Source organism: Tyto alba, unplaced genomic scaffold (genome assembly GCF_018691265.1).
Source record: "Tyto alba isolate M040663 unplaced genomic scaffold, T.alba_DEE_v4.0 Super-Scaffold_42, whole genome shotgun sequence".
In the NCBI taxonomy this organism is placed as follows: domain Eukaryota; kingdom Metazoa; phylum Chordata; class Aves; order Strigiformes; family Tytonidae; genus Tyto; species Tyto alba.
The window spans coordinates 36,282,553-36,298,132 of NW_024881318.1; the positions used below are offsets into that span (position 1 = coordinate 36,282,553).

A 15,580-nucleotide genomic window follows, 5' to 3' on the forward strand; every position below is an offset into this window, starting at 1 on the left:
TATTTATTATTTTAAAATGTTTAAAGATTTTTTTTTTTTTTTTTTCTGAAATGCTTAACTTGCTCTGTAGGCAAATCTACAGGTAACTAAACCATCGAAATACAATCTATTTTGGTATTTCTAAAATGCACACTATTTAAAACTGTATTTCACTATGTAATTCTTCTAAATCAATTAATATATTTTTTGTGCATCTGTATAGCCCTAGTACCTAGAATATGCCTGTTTAACAAGAGAAATATGTGATTGCAGCCTACTCATGATGTTCCTGTGCAAGCTTTCTCTAACTGATCAAGGTAGATCAACTACATGTTAAGATGAGCTCTAGCACAATGTAAACCCACAGACCTCTTTGCCTGATTTGAGAGTTTTTTCCCTTTTGATGTCTGAAACATAGTAATGATTTTGTCACTGTACTTCTGCTGCTTTTAGCCTTTCCAATGGGGGTGCAATAAGCATGGTGATGTTACAACAACATCTCTGTTTTGCACTGAAGGCTCATAGCCAGGCCACAGCTGTCTGATTGAAGACCAGAGCATGTAATATATGTGTGGGGATTTAGTGCCAATGTAAAGTGCTAACAACTGCCTGTCAATGAATGGTAGTTAGCCTGCCTAGCTACAGAAACAGATGGCAGTATGTGCAAAAGGTGTATTACCAGCCAATGACAAATGATGGTCCAGCATAGTCTTACAGAATTTTTCAACTGAGACACTGGTTGTGAAAATTTAAAATCTCTGTTTTCAGAAAGCTAGTCCTTTCTTAGTATCCTAAGCTTCTTTAACTACCATTCTTCCACTAGTAATGGAGCCATGTATACACAGTTGTAAGTATGGCTGAAGATCATTTGTTGTACTTCACTTGCCTCCAGAGGAAAGATAAGAACATCCGTATAAGGATTTAGATAGGCTAGGAGTGAGGACTTAATCTGAAAACTACATGAAAATTTTAACTGGTAGTTGAAATAGTTTTATAAAGTTAAAATTACGTTTATCTCAAAATTGATACTTGGTTTTATAAAAGGGAAAGAGAAAAGAAAAGGGGAAGGAAGAGGGAGAGAGATTCTGTTTCATTAATGAGAGGTTAAAAATTTCAGTTTCGTTCTGGATTAGAAGAAACCAAAGATACTTTAAAATAAAAAGTGAATGAGCACTCATACTCAGGAGAATGTTTGCATAGTTATTATAATACAAAATCTTCTAAATCCTCTATCATACTTGATTAATAAATACTACTGAACTATATTTTCTTTTGAAGAAAATTCATAACAGTCAAACCATTCAGCAGTTCACAATGAAATTGATAAAAACTTGTGGGCTACTGAAACGCTAACCCTCTTCTTACATTCATACTAACTTTGACTTGATATTTGTATGTATTAGCCACATCTCTCAATCTCATTTTTGCTTCAACCTTTGAAAAAATTGATAATAATTTTGTTATTGGATAGAATTTTCTATCTTAAGGACAATTGATGGTTATAACATGCTTTAGCCTTTTTGGTGAATGATATATCAAGATGTATTTATGTCTTTTTTTTTTTTTTTTTTTTTTTTTTTCAAAATTATAAAAGAATTGCGGTCTTTTACAGGACATGGGAAATTCTTAAAACTAGATTTTTCACATTCTATCCTAGTGCAGGTCTTTATGACCAGGCTTTAAAGAGAGTTTCTGCTCTTAAAAATTCTAGTCCAAAGACAGTGGAAAACTTCTTCAGATGAGTATAGTGTTGAATCTACAACTTTTTTCACAAAACATTTAATTTCAAAACAAAAAGGCTGAGGCTTTGTTGGTTTGTTTGGTCAGGTTTTCTAATAAAAACTATGTGTATGTATACATATGCGTATGAACTATTGAAAAAGTTTCTGAAATAATCTTTAATATTTTCAGAGTATTCTAGTTTACTTCACAGAGTGTAGCTGAACATATTTTTAATTATACAATCAATTTTTCTAACCAATTTATTTCATATATTGCTGGAGACTATTGAAGGGGAAGTTTAAATGCCACATAATCAAGTATACATTCCCCATGTATAGTTTTTCCCCCTTTTAGCTATTTTCTGAGACTTAGACCTTTTCTTTTTTGTGTGTGTTCTCAATCTGTTAAACTTCATAAGTGCTCTGTAGCTAGTAAATCAGAAAGGACTTATGAGAAATGAATCTAAAAACATTTCTGATAAGTCTGAAAGAAACAGGGAAGGTACCAATAACATCAGCTGTAAAAATTTAATCTGATGTGGGAGTATTTCTGATAAGAATGATTTATGAATGGTCAGAGGTGATATGTTAGAGAAATTTACAATTTTTGCAGGAAATGCAGATTTATAAAACTAGTAGATTAAAAACTCCCCACCTTTCCTAATCTGCTAGGTATTTCTGTAGGTTTTTTTAACAATTGATTCACCAATGTTATACTCTGCTTTCAAAATGATAAAAATACAAACTGTGAAGTTTTAGAAAGTTTTCTAGTTGTAGTTCTAGCAACAGTTTCAAGAAGGCAACATCTACAAGAATGTTATTTTGGCTGAGTTCTGTTTCCTCTATTTTCTCTTGTGAGCATATGCACAGTTTGGATGACTTTATCAAAAAATACTTCTACATTCATCAACTTCTCTCTAACTATCACTTCAGCACAATCACTTACATCTTATGAATTCTATTTTAGGCACTATAACATCCTGTTGTCAGTTTGTAATTTCAAAACAATTCTTTGTTTTATTTCATATGTTTCTGTTCACCGCTGTCTTTCTTGTAACAGTATTGACTTTCATAATCCATGTTCTTTTGCTGTCTACTCTTTATTATTCATATCATGACTAGAAGAACTTTTATAAAAAAATAGCATAATAGTTCACAAAATCACTGAAATGACATAGCAAATGGAAGTGATGGGTTTTCCATCTCTTTGAACCTTCAGATTGAGATTATAGGTATCTCTAAAAAGAAATAATTAGTCAAAAAAAGTTACTGAAGGATTAATAAAACTGTGTTGTTTTGTTACATAGTGACCAGGAATAAATGAACAAATTATGTTATAGATCTACTGTGCTCTAAATAATGTCTAATAACCTTATACTAGAAAGTTTTAAAATAATCTTTTTTTTTATGTTGAAGATTAAATTTGTATTCTTTTAATCATAGTCATCACTATATACACAGCATAATATTCATATTTCATAGAGGTTGTAAAGATCTGTATCTCAAAAAAACTCAACACCAAATAATTTTAATTTCCATTTCTAACAAAAAAAAAAGGTCATAGAACCAAGGCCTCTTTGTTAACAGCCATGTTTCCTCTATTCTCTGAAATCCAATGAACACTTTAAGTTGCAGCAGTTAAAAATTATCCATTAATTAGAGCTTGAAGCAAGCACCCATGAAATACAGGTGATAATCATAAATCAGAACAATTAGTCTGTCTAAAAAAGCAACATGATCAAATCAGAAACTCTCTACCAGCTGCTCATTTAATCTTAGGTTGCAGTGTTTTTCTGTTCTGAGGAGACAAATCTGTATAGGATGACATTGAAATTTTACAGCTATGCATCCCTCAAGGTTATTCCTTGCAAGAAAGTACAGTCAAAGTTCCCACATGCTAAGATTTTTGCGTATAATCACCTTTAAAAATGCTTGTAGTTTCAAAGAAGCATTAATAAAATGAAGAAGAAATATGAATAAAATTAAGACCTATATAGATTTTTGTAAGTTTGAGTGAAATAAGTCGATACAATCCACTTCCCAAAATCATTTAAATAGATATAATTATTCACTGTTACGATTAAATGTGACATAATTACTAGAAAAAATCCCAAGTGAAAGCTACAAGTGCTACTGCATTAATGCAGAAGATAAATAAAAAAAAAAAAAAAAAAGACACCTTATATAGAGATGCAAGACTCTTGCAGTAACACAGAGAGAAACATAAAGAGGAAAGGACAAAACTAAGGAGGCAAAGCAACATATACCATTTATCTCTTTACCCTAAGTATTGTGTCTACCATGGAAGGAAAATTAGTGGTGTGACTCAGATTCTATTAGCCCATAAATTTTATTAAACATCAGCTCACCTTTATTTCAAATTACTTTTCTTTTTTTTTTTTTTTTTTTTTTTTTTTTTTTTTTTTTTCAGGTCTTATAAATAATACAAAATCTTCAAGGAATATCTAAATATCTCTCTACTTTCCAGTAAAAAATGCAGGAACAAGTAAGAATTTCTCACAGAAAAAGTATTTTGTCATAGGCGTCTTTCAGAGCACATTTATTCTCTCAAGACAAAGTAGAAACCAGGCATATTTGGATAACGGTTTTGCTAATTATTGCCATGCCTAATTTTCTTGCTCCAGTCTCACTTATATCTATGGATTTCACAGCAGCTCAGAGAAAGAACTATCCCCCAGACTATTGCTGTTACAGCTCACCCTCATTAATGCTTTCTCTTCTCTCTCATCTTTTGCAAAAGAATGATAAAAGACAAAAACTTCTATTAAATGTAGGAAACTGGTAGGACACTACAAGTTGTTATCTGATAGAAATGCTCTGAAATAAAACAATAAAACCAAAATACTAAGGTGTTTTGTTTTGTTTTGTTTTGTTTTGTTTTTCTCTCAGTAGGATTTCATGGCAACAATACTGTAGAATAGACCTGTTCCTGAAAGGAGTAAAAGAAAATAAAAAAATTCTAGATGGTGAAATTATCAAATGTTGTCTATGTAAAATATTTAAACTCAGCAAAGATATAAATATGTGAAAAATTCAGTACTGCTCGGAAATAAACAGTAAAAAAATCATTGAGAAAAGCTGTGATCTAATACCCTTTATCTTCTTTGTCCTCCCTAAAACATGGGATATAGTTGCAGCTAAAAATGTGCCACTCTGCAATCATATTCCAGTCTTTAAATATAAGACTACAATCAAAATAATCCTGGTTTTCAGTTTCATGGGGCCAACTGTTTCTTTCAGTTACTTCTGTTCAAACATTGCAGAATGACAAATTATTGCTAGCAATGAAATTAATTCCTGACCTTAAATGAGCAGAACCTGGCAATCATTTATCAAAAGATGACAAATACTCAGCTGTACTTCAGCTAGACACAAATATAAATACAGTCAATACAGTCAAACCAAGAGCAAAATTGTAACAACATATGCATTTTTTTCAGGTTTACTGTATTAATATATCATTTACTAGAATACTATTTCACATCAGGAGCTTTATAAGTATGCTGGTCAAAAGCAAAATCTTTTCAATGGAGACACTTCAAAATCACGGTAATGAAATGGGATCTGTAAATACAGAAGAGCTTATGATTGAAATGGGGAAAGAGAGAGAGAGAATGCTAAATAACAGTTTGCTGTTGCTTCTTTTTCCTCTCCTGGGAATCAGCCTGAACATTTATTTTTCATGCTACAGTGAGACCTTTGTAAAGAGCTAGAAATCCATCTTACATACTCAGCTGTACCTTAGGTCAAGTACTGCTCAGTAAACATTCATAGAATTGCATATGACAGGTAATATTTCATAATAGTTTCTTCAGTCTTAAGCTACCCATTCTTTAGTGCTGAACTACCATAACTGAATTAATATTCAGCTGAAATTAGAAAAGTATAATTATCAATTTTATACCAAAATTAATTTAATTATGTGAGGAACTGAGTAGAGGACCCAAGGCTTGGAAGTTCACACTTTACACTGCAGAAAAATATTATTAGATGTTACTTCGGAAAAAGTAATATATTACTGTCTGATTTCCCCCCTCTTCCCCTAGTACTAAACTGTACTTCAGTATTAATATTAATAATCATAAAGATAAATAGTGTCATCAATATGCGTAATGCTGTTCAGTAGCTGACTGCTTTCTGTGCCATACAAATAGTAGCTCTCTGCACATAGCAATCAGAGGCAAAAAGTGATATAATTTGGTACAGCAAACCTCACAATATATTTTACTTTTCAGAATGAAGGAACACAATGCAACCTGAGTGCTGTGGCTTGCATAACACATAGTAACACAATACACTTGATTCACTATTACAACTACACCTTGTACAACGATTTACCCCTGAGAAAACTGAGGTATAAAATGGTGCCAGACCATAAGTGTAGCTTTTCACACCTACTTTGTAAGATAAATGACTACATCAGATGCAATTGCAGATAATCAAGTTCATCATTACTTTTCCTTGTAGGACAGTATTGTCAGAGGTGAACAGTTACTCAGGGTGTATTTCCAGGACAGATTTTATTTAGGGGAGAAACTAGTTTAAGAAGCTCCTCATTACTCCTCTGAAATGGAGCTAGCCTTCTGAATTGAACCAAAACTAGGGGGAAGCTTCACTGCTAGCATCATTACATGAATGTAAGAAAGTTTATAAAAAGGAACTGCATTACTGGTTTTGATTCCAATCATTTCAGTTGTCTGATTTACAGCACAGACCTACGGAAAGCTGTTAGAAAAGTTGCGGGAGAAACTTACAGATGTGAAGACAGAAACTGATAAACAGGAACAGAAGGAGAAACATTTATACTGACTCCTCAACTAAAATGTATTCATTGCTCAGCTGCAATGTGACTGAAATGGTCCTACTAGAGTCAGCAGAAAAACTTGGGTGAGTAAGTGTCCTTCTGGATTAGGTTCTCATATTTTTCCTTGCAAGAAGCCTTTTAGTCCTTTACTGCCCTGAGCAAAATGGTGTTACATAAATTTAAGAATCTATGTCTAATGTAATAATTTTTCAAAACAAAGGAGATGTATCAGAGACCCTAAAACTGGCTACTAATAGTCCATCATGCTCACCATGAAATATCAGGGACATCTTTACATAACATTTACAAATAAGAAAGCTACTGGAAATCCATTGATTTTTAATGTTCATAAATGTTATTGCTTGTCTAACCTGCCTCAAACAAATGGGGAGCATGATTTTCTTATTTATAAGTTTTTGGTATACACCGGACCAGGAATATAAAGTTCAGAGGACAAATTCCATTATTACAATTGTATGCAATTTACAGCTTTGTTTCAGTATATAATCCAATTAACAGATATAAGTAAAGTTTAATCAAATAATTTCTTATATTCTGATCTGAAGTTTCCTAGATGAGGACACATACTAATTGAGGGAAAAAAAATAAAAAGAAAAAAATAATTTCCACTGTAGGGAACTTTACATGACAAGAGATCTTTAAAAAACACAGAAGTCTTGCTAAAAATATTTTTTCTTCTTTTCTCCATAGATTTTCATCAGTCAGTTCAACAGCTATTTTTCTATCATAGCTCATGACTCCATTAATGTAAGCTCTATACTCATGCAGAACAGGACAGCTTTCATAAAGTTTGTTCACTTATAAAGGTCCTAATTTAGATAACCTGACAAAAAGAAAAAACAGAAACCTTAAGGTTTTTCTTACTTGCTTAAAAATTTTATGGTCTAATACAATTTCAGATGGAGGTTTTACACTTTGTTCTATTCTTTTTCATATCTGATGAATATTTTTCATATGTTTTCATATCTGATGAATACTAGCTCATAGTTCTCATGTAGAACTCATTTTTCATACTTTTTAGGCAAAACTATGTATTTATCACAGACATAAGTATGGGAATACTTAGGCAGAAAAAGATGACTTTGAAAAAGATTTCTAAAGAACTTTCATAATAAAAGATTTTATTTTGTGATACCCAATGGTGAATGTACAGTTATTTTTTAGATTAAAATTTAAATAACACTCAATATTAATTTTAATGTAATTTTAAAAATATCTAAAACCTTTTTTGTACATGTGGAAAAACTGAAACCCAGAACTATGACACATACCTCAGAGAGGTAATATGGAAATATTTCTAGACTAAGATCTCTCTGTTTTATTTAAGAATCACACAGTGATGCGTTCAAAGAATACATCTAAAGTTGCAGAGCACTACTGTAAAGGTAGGAATGCCATTAGTCACTGTCTATACTGGACTCCATGGGCAATCATTTTTTCTCCAAAGATACAGTCAACCCAAACCTAGAAAATTTATTTCTAAATTAGTTATTGTTAAGATTGTCATGCAAAATTAATTCCCTAGCCATTTCTTTTTCCTTCTGCAATAATCTTACAAAATATCATAAGATTAATAATTCCTTGGCCTCTCTCACAGTTAGCTTATGTTATTTGAAATAGGACCTAACACTTTCTGTTTCAAAGTTTAGGCCTCTTCGCCTGACTAGGTGATATAAAGTGAGGCAACACAGGTCAAATTACTTTTATTTGCTTTTTAACAGAAGTTAATAATTTAAATGACATTTCTATAGCTAGGAACTCTTTAATAGAATAGGATTAGAAATTAAATTTATAAGAGGAGTATCCTTGGCATTTAAATTGTAACAAGCATTTTGAACAACTTCAACAGTCTTAGGCCATCCCAGAATACCTACTTGAAAAAATAACGCAGCATTATCCTTTTGCACCTGGTCTTCACACACATAAATGTGGGAACCAACATAAAACTAAACACATAGTGGCATGTATATCAAGCCTGCCTGACTGATTAAAATACAGTGAAGCTATCTTTCAAGTCTTTGATAGAGAATTGAGTTTCCCTCAAGAGAATAATTTATGTCATGCATTATTTGTTATTGTATGAATGAAGCTCATTTCTGTGTGGAAATCTAACACAAAATCGACTGTGTATTACATAAATTATTTAAATAATTAAAAGAGACCAAAGGAGAATTAAAACACACAAATATATGTGCTTATATATATATACACTCACATATACACACACATATATAGAAGTATATATATATGTATATACACATATATACACATACATATATATATGTATATATGTATATGTATATGTGTATATAGATGTGTAAGGATATATATACACACACATATATATATATGAAGCATAAAATGTTTTTAATTCTGATTTTCCCTTTGGAAGTTGGTACTTCTTATAATGCTGAAATTTTGTCTTCAACAGAGAGCAATGTTGATGTTTTCCTATCGTTTGTCAAGACACGTCTACCTATTTTTCCTGGAAGATTTTAGAAGTTTTGTGTTTGGGTTTATGGCTTGGGATTTTTGTTTGTTTGTTTGTTTCTTACTGAAACATAGTTAGAAAATTAAGTAGTTATTTAAATAATTTTCTGGTGACAGCATGTTCACTAGAGATCCTAAGGAATGTCTTTGCCTGTTTAAACCTGTTGTCATAAAGGAGAGAAGTAAATTAATTAAATTAGAAGTAGTTTTTTAATTTTTACAAAATTGAGCAACACAAAAGTTCAGAAATTAAGTAAAATGATAAGTGATATCAGCTAGATACAAAACAGTGAAAAATAGGAATCAAACTGATAAATTACTGTAAAACAATGAATTGTAATGAGCTATTTTATGTTCTTCATTTTCATTTCACATAAATGATCTGTATTAATACAAACACAAAGCTTTGCTTCTGCTTTATTAAGTATTATATTTCACATTTCATGCCTTTGACAATGGGAAAAAATTAACAATATTTGGCTATTGTAACAGATCATTTGTTTAAGATTAACAAAACATGAAATTTTAGCGACTTTCAAAGAGGTAGAGATATTATTATTGATTCTTCACTGTGTTTGACTTTGGCTTGAGTGTTAGTTTTGACGTTTAAAATTCTAGCAGAGAGATATAACTGGTAGTATTATAAATATGTCATAATACAGCTATTACTTCCTGGCCTTTAGATAGGCAAAGTGATAATTTCAAACAGATTCTATCAAAATAAATTCATGTGACTTTGCATGAACTGGGATTTTTTCTGTGCTGACTGTACCTAACAGTTCAATCCAGTAAAAAAGAATGGCTGAAAATTATTTGTTCACTGAGGTATGATAAGCCATTTTTTTCCCAGAAAATGCTGACCTCTTACTGAGGTAGTTGACTGAATAATTTTAATAGAAGGATCAAGTTAGGCCTGCTGTCATGTCTGTACACTGAGGAGAGCGAAGCAGAGGAGGTCTCTGGCCTTATATGAAAGAAATGCTTGCTGTCACAGGCCTGCAGAAAACAAGAGAAGAACCAAGATGCTTTCTCATAAACATACATACAAGCAAAATGTTTGGTGGTTTGTGGCTTTATAGTCTCTTTTTCTTTCTACAGTAAAAAGGAAGAGAAAAAACAGAGATGTATAGAAATGAAAGACACTTTTACCCAGGAATCATGTAAGATATTAATCTCACTGCCACTGATCCCCTTCAAAAGATAATCAATATCTGAATTCAAAATGTTATTTGTAACAAATGCTGTATAACCCCTATATAATATAATGAGACTATATAATATAATGCTATATAATGAGTTATTTAAAGACTATTAAATTTTGGGGTGGTGAGCAAGAGTGTGGAATCACCAAATGCCAGGTACCAGTGCAGTATGTTCATAAATGTTACGTATGTTATGTAGTTTATGGCAATTATGTTAATGATCAGATACAATGTTTCATGAATGAATTAAACTCAATTAATATTGAATGCACTTCACAGCTGATAAAAAATCTCATCCCACCTCAGAAATCAAAAGCATACAGCTTTGACTTAGGTAAAAAAAAATTAAAGTTTTTCAAACTATATAAAAATAAGAAATCTTGCTCTGGAAAATAAAGATATTTTACAAAACCTAACAGACATGCATCATGAGAGCAATTTTGTGTTTGTTCAGAGTTTCTACATATTGAAAAATTGTCTTTTGTAAACTGAAATGTTTTCATTTATAAGCTTTTTATTTTCTAACTAATTAGGAAAAAGGAAAAAAAAAAACATTCTAGTTGAAAAATGGGTGAAATAACAAAACATTGTTTTTTGACAAAAAAAAAAAGAAACTAAAACAAAAGCACATTTTGAAACAACAAATATGTTTTATATAAAAAAAAAAAAAATTAAAATGAACCAAAATTAAATGTTGAAATTTATTTACTGCTAAATGATTTTTTTCTGCTAAACTGACATTTCTATTGACCTCAGTGGTAGAGTTAAGCTGTTAGAAGTCTACTTTTCATTGAGATCTTATAGTCATTGACAATTTTAATGCTTTCCACTGAGAAAAAATTCCTTTCTGCAAGGTAATTTGCACTAATATTTCTGAAAGTTCACTCCCACTGGACAGCTCTTCTATAGTAACATAGAATCGAGTAGTTGATGTTTAACTGACTGATGAAGTGATCAACTATAACTTTGAGTAAAATAATTTTAAAATGCTATTTTTTTTCCCCATTTACCAGACAAATTAATTCATAACTGGAAATCTGCTGAATACTTAAGACTGTTGTTTTATTTGTGGATTGGAATAATATATATAGGAAACTTCACTTGTGACAACACTTAGAGAGACCACAGGGAAGCTTTTTTCTAAGAATAAAAATGGTAGGTGAAATATTGGCTCCTGCATAGTTATTAGAGCAAATGTTTTCCTTTCATTTTGTCTATTTTACAGAGACTGGAAAAAGGTCTAGCACTGTTGCTAGGACAGTGTTCTTCCATTTGGGAAATAAAGAGGCCATTTTCTCATGTTAAAATACACTCTTGAATATACATTTTTATTTTGCAGTGTTTTCTTATGCTGAAGTCTAATTCCACATTCAGTAGTTCTGTAGGAAAGAAAAAAACAATTAGTTTTAAAGGCACCTCATGTGAAGGTGTAAGGACAACATCTGCTACTAACACTCTGTTCTCACAATTTTGCCAACATTCAGAAGCCCAAATCATGACATTCTTTTAGCCTAGTTATCATCAGAACTTGTCACAAAAGGTCAAACACTTAAGCTTCATGTATGTATACACTAAACAAATATCATCAGCAGCACAAACCTAAATAACAAGGTCACTGGATTCCTTAGAATGTCTTACACATACTGGGGTAATGACTGTGGAGCAACATAGTTAAAAAGAACTATGTGTTATATGGCAACTAGTTGTCCAGACTTTCAACCGTAGTTGCATTATCTCTAAAACATCTGGAAATGATATTTTAATAAGATAGAAAAAATAATCTTACCAAATGAGATATTATATTAGAAGAATGGAATGAATAAATCAATGCATAGCTTTCAGCAGCTGTCACAATCATGGTTAATTTTTCAGCTAAGACTGAAGTACCCAAGAATATCTCTAGAAGACTAAATCCATAGCTAAATTTCTCTTTTGAACATGTAAGACTACAAATTTTTTACTTCTTTTTTTTTCTGTTCATTATAACCAGAATTCGCAATATAATCATATTGGGTTTGCAGCAATAATTTAAAGATATAGAACTTCTGTTGTTTTTGTTGCTGCTGTTATTCTTGTTGACTTTTCTTCCTATATCAGAATATTAGATATTTCCTCTGAACAGAAATACCTGAATTATCATTTAAGGAAGTGAATCAACATTCTTGTTTTTCTAGCTCTTTAATTATAACATCACTGAAAGCTGGCCTGGTCAGCAGATCAGCTCTAGGAACCTTGCATTTGGAGACAAATAAAATCTCATGTCATCACGTACCAAAATGAAAAATCTCACAATGCCATTCACTTCTGCTCAATAGTGTTTGTGCCACACGTAGAAATTGACAATATCTAAGATTCCTAATTCTTAAGAAATACATTGTAGAAACTTATTTATATAAATGCATAAACAATTGGAAACTAATCCTAGCTGTTACCTCATTATGCTCTTGTAGCAACATACCTTCTTATATGGGAAGATGTCCCAAGACTTACCTTAAACTTTTCTAAATTCTCTCTTTTTTTTTTTTAATTAAAGTTTTGAAGGCTCAAACAATACTATTTTTTTTTTTTTTTGTAGACTAAAAAAGATAAACCCCCACATCTTTGCTGTATATTTGGTTTATCTTTCTCACACTTACATTATTCTTCCCTCTTCAAGGGCCAGTCCTGTCTGCTGGCCAGACTGAGGAAGACTCTAAGAAACATGGTGCCACTCAGACATACAATCTCTTCCTGCTAAAGGGAGGCTAAAGACACACACAGATCTCAAAAGACTGATGTGCATATGAATGTCACCTTAATTTCCTGTGAAACAATGCATGGCTGTGGTTGTTTAAGCCTGGTCAGTAGCTAAACACCACACAGTCACTCACCCACCCTCTCCCCACTTGGGAATGGGGAGGGAATCAGAGGGGCAAAGGGAGACTCACGGGTTGAGATGAAAACAGTTTAATAACAGTAACAGAATAACACGCTGACACCAGTATCAGCGGGTAATGTACCATACAGCTGCTCACCCCCCATCGATGAACACTCGCCTGCTCCCAGCCAGCAATCCCCAACACAAAGGCTCCACAGCAACACTCCCAGAAGTGGCAGCCCCTACTGGCCCACTCTTGCCTTTATATAGTGAGCATAATGTCACATGACATGGACTATCGGCCAATCGGGGCCCAGCCCTCCAGCTGTGCTCCCCCCGCCCCCGCACACAGGTGAGGGCACTAGGACCTGGGGAGCCCCTGGGGTCTCTGTGCTGCAGCACTCCTCCCGCTGCCAAACCAAAAGGAACTCTAGTCCAGACCGAACCAGGACAATGACAAAGAAAGAACTTCTGTTGTTGCTGAATTCTTCATTTTTCAGAAACTGTCCTTTAATCTGTTCGCTTCTTTTCAGTTCCTATCTGTCCATGTTTTGAACCTAAATATCACAGATTTTATTATAAGATTTGTCAGGATTTTTTTGTTCTGGAAATTTAGCAGAAAAGCATGAGAATACTTCATTTGTGGTTTTACACTGATTTCAGAAGTAGCAAAGATAGGGGCTGTGTTGGAGAATGGCTCAGAGACAAGGATCATGAGCCCACTGAGAAATTGTACGATCAGAGCCTGTTCTAAGGGCTGATGCTGGGCCTCGCTGATGCTGGGCCTCACTAGGGTTTGCCTGCAGCTGCTCGCAGCTGCTGATACATGAGGAATGTCAAGGATGCTTCAGCCTTGTGTACCGTAGTGTGTCGAAAACAGGTTAAGAGGAATTAGAAATAGTGGCATGAGAAACTTAGTGTTATGAGACGCTTGTGCTGTTAGCTAACTGCAAGTAGGTGGACTGTGCGAATACAACCTTTAGAGCTTAAGCCAACCAGCTAGTGACTAGTAGGCATAATAATTATCGTTGTCTGTATAAATATATGTACCCTGGACCAATAAGCACACACGTTAGTTGATGCTCTATCACCCACATTGAACCCGTCTCGGCATGTCGTTCTTCCGCGGCTCCACAGGGTTGCATGTTTATTGTGACAGAAAAACATAGGAGAAGAAAATATATAGGAGAGGGATGAAAAGATGTATGAGAAGAAAGAGCAAAATTTTACTTTTTTGGTTTTTAATCTGTGAAGTTTTTGCTAAAATTGTATTTCTTTAAATATAAAGAAGTACTAGGTGGGACTACCCTTCGGAAATAGAACATCACAATGGCCCTTCATCTGAAGAAGCAATGGCCCTTAGGCTAAGGGATGTTGGATAAATAAGTTCAGTATGAATATTGTTTCAGGTCAAAGAGCTTCAGGCAAAAAGTCACCATGCATGCTTCTTATTAGTGCAAAAGAACACTAAAAAAAAAAAAAAAAAAAAACTAGAAACAAAATAGAAAACTTGGAAATTATTGATAAAGATTTGAATGGGACAGTGTGATATGGCAATCAGGAGCTCATAACCCAGAGAGTTACTCTGTGACTGATAATCACAGAATCATATAATCCTTTAGATTGAAAAGGCCCTTAAGATCATTGAATCCAACCATTAACCTAACACTGCCAAGTCCACAACTAAGCCATGTCCCTAAGTGCCACATCTACATGTCTTTTAAAAACTTCCATAGATGGTGACTCAATCCCTTCCCTGGAAACCCTGTTCCAATGCTTAATAACCCTTTCAGTGAAGAAATTTTTCCTTATATCCAGTCTAAACCTCCCTTAGCACAACTTGAGGCCATTTCCTGATCTCACTGCTTGTTACTTGAGAGAAGAGACTGACGTCCACCTCATTACAACTTCCTTTCAGGTAGTTGTAGAGGTCTCCCTTCAGCCTCCTTTTCTCCAGGTTAAACACCCCCCAGTTACCTTAACTGCTCCTCACAGGACTTCTTCTGTAGACCCTTTACCAGCTCCACTGCTCTTCTTTGGACATGTTCCAGCACCTCAGTGTCTTTCTTGTACTGAGGGACCAAAAACTGAACACAGTATTTGAAGTGCAGATTCACCAGTGCTGTGTACAAGGGAAAGATTACTTCCCTAGTCCTCTTGGCCACACTATTTCTGCCATCTTCCTCAGTACCCTTGCGTGGATCCCACCCAGCCCCATGGACTTGTACGTGTCTAAGTGTTGTAGCAGATTGCTAACCAATTCCCTTGGATTATGGGAGCTTCTTTTTGCTCCTCGTCCCTGTCTTCCAACTCAAGGGGCTGGGTTCCCAGAGAACTCCTGGTCTTACTATTAAAGACTGAGTCAAAGAAGGTGTTAAGTCCCTCAGCCATTTCTTCAACCTTTGCCACTATGTTTCCCCTCACATCAAATAAAGGATGGGCATTCTCCTTACCTCTTCTTATGTTGTGAATGTATTTATAGAAA

The 15,580-nt window shown here is 33.5% G+C and overlaps 1 protein-coding gene across 47 annotated transcripts in view; it reads right to left on the reverse strand.

Moving 5' to 3' along the window:
- Positions 1-15,580, reverse strand: part of PTPRD (protein tyrosine phosphatase receptor type D) — a 1,276,575-nt gene that overhangs the window by 801,679 nt on the left and 459,316 nt on the right. The window lies entirely within an intron of this gene.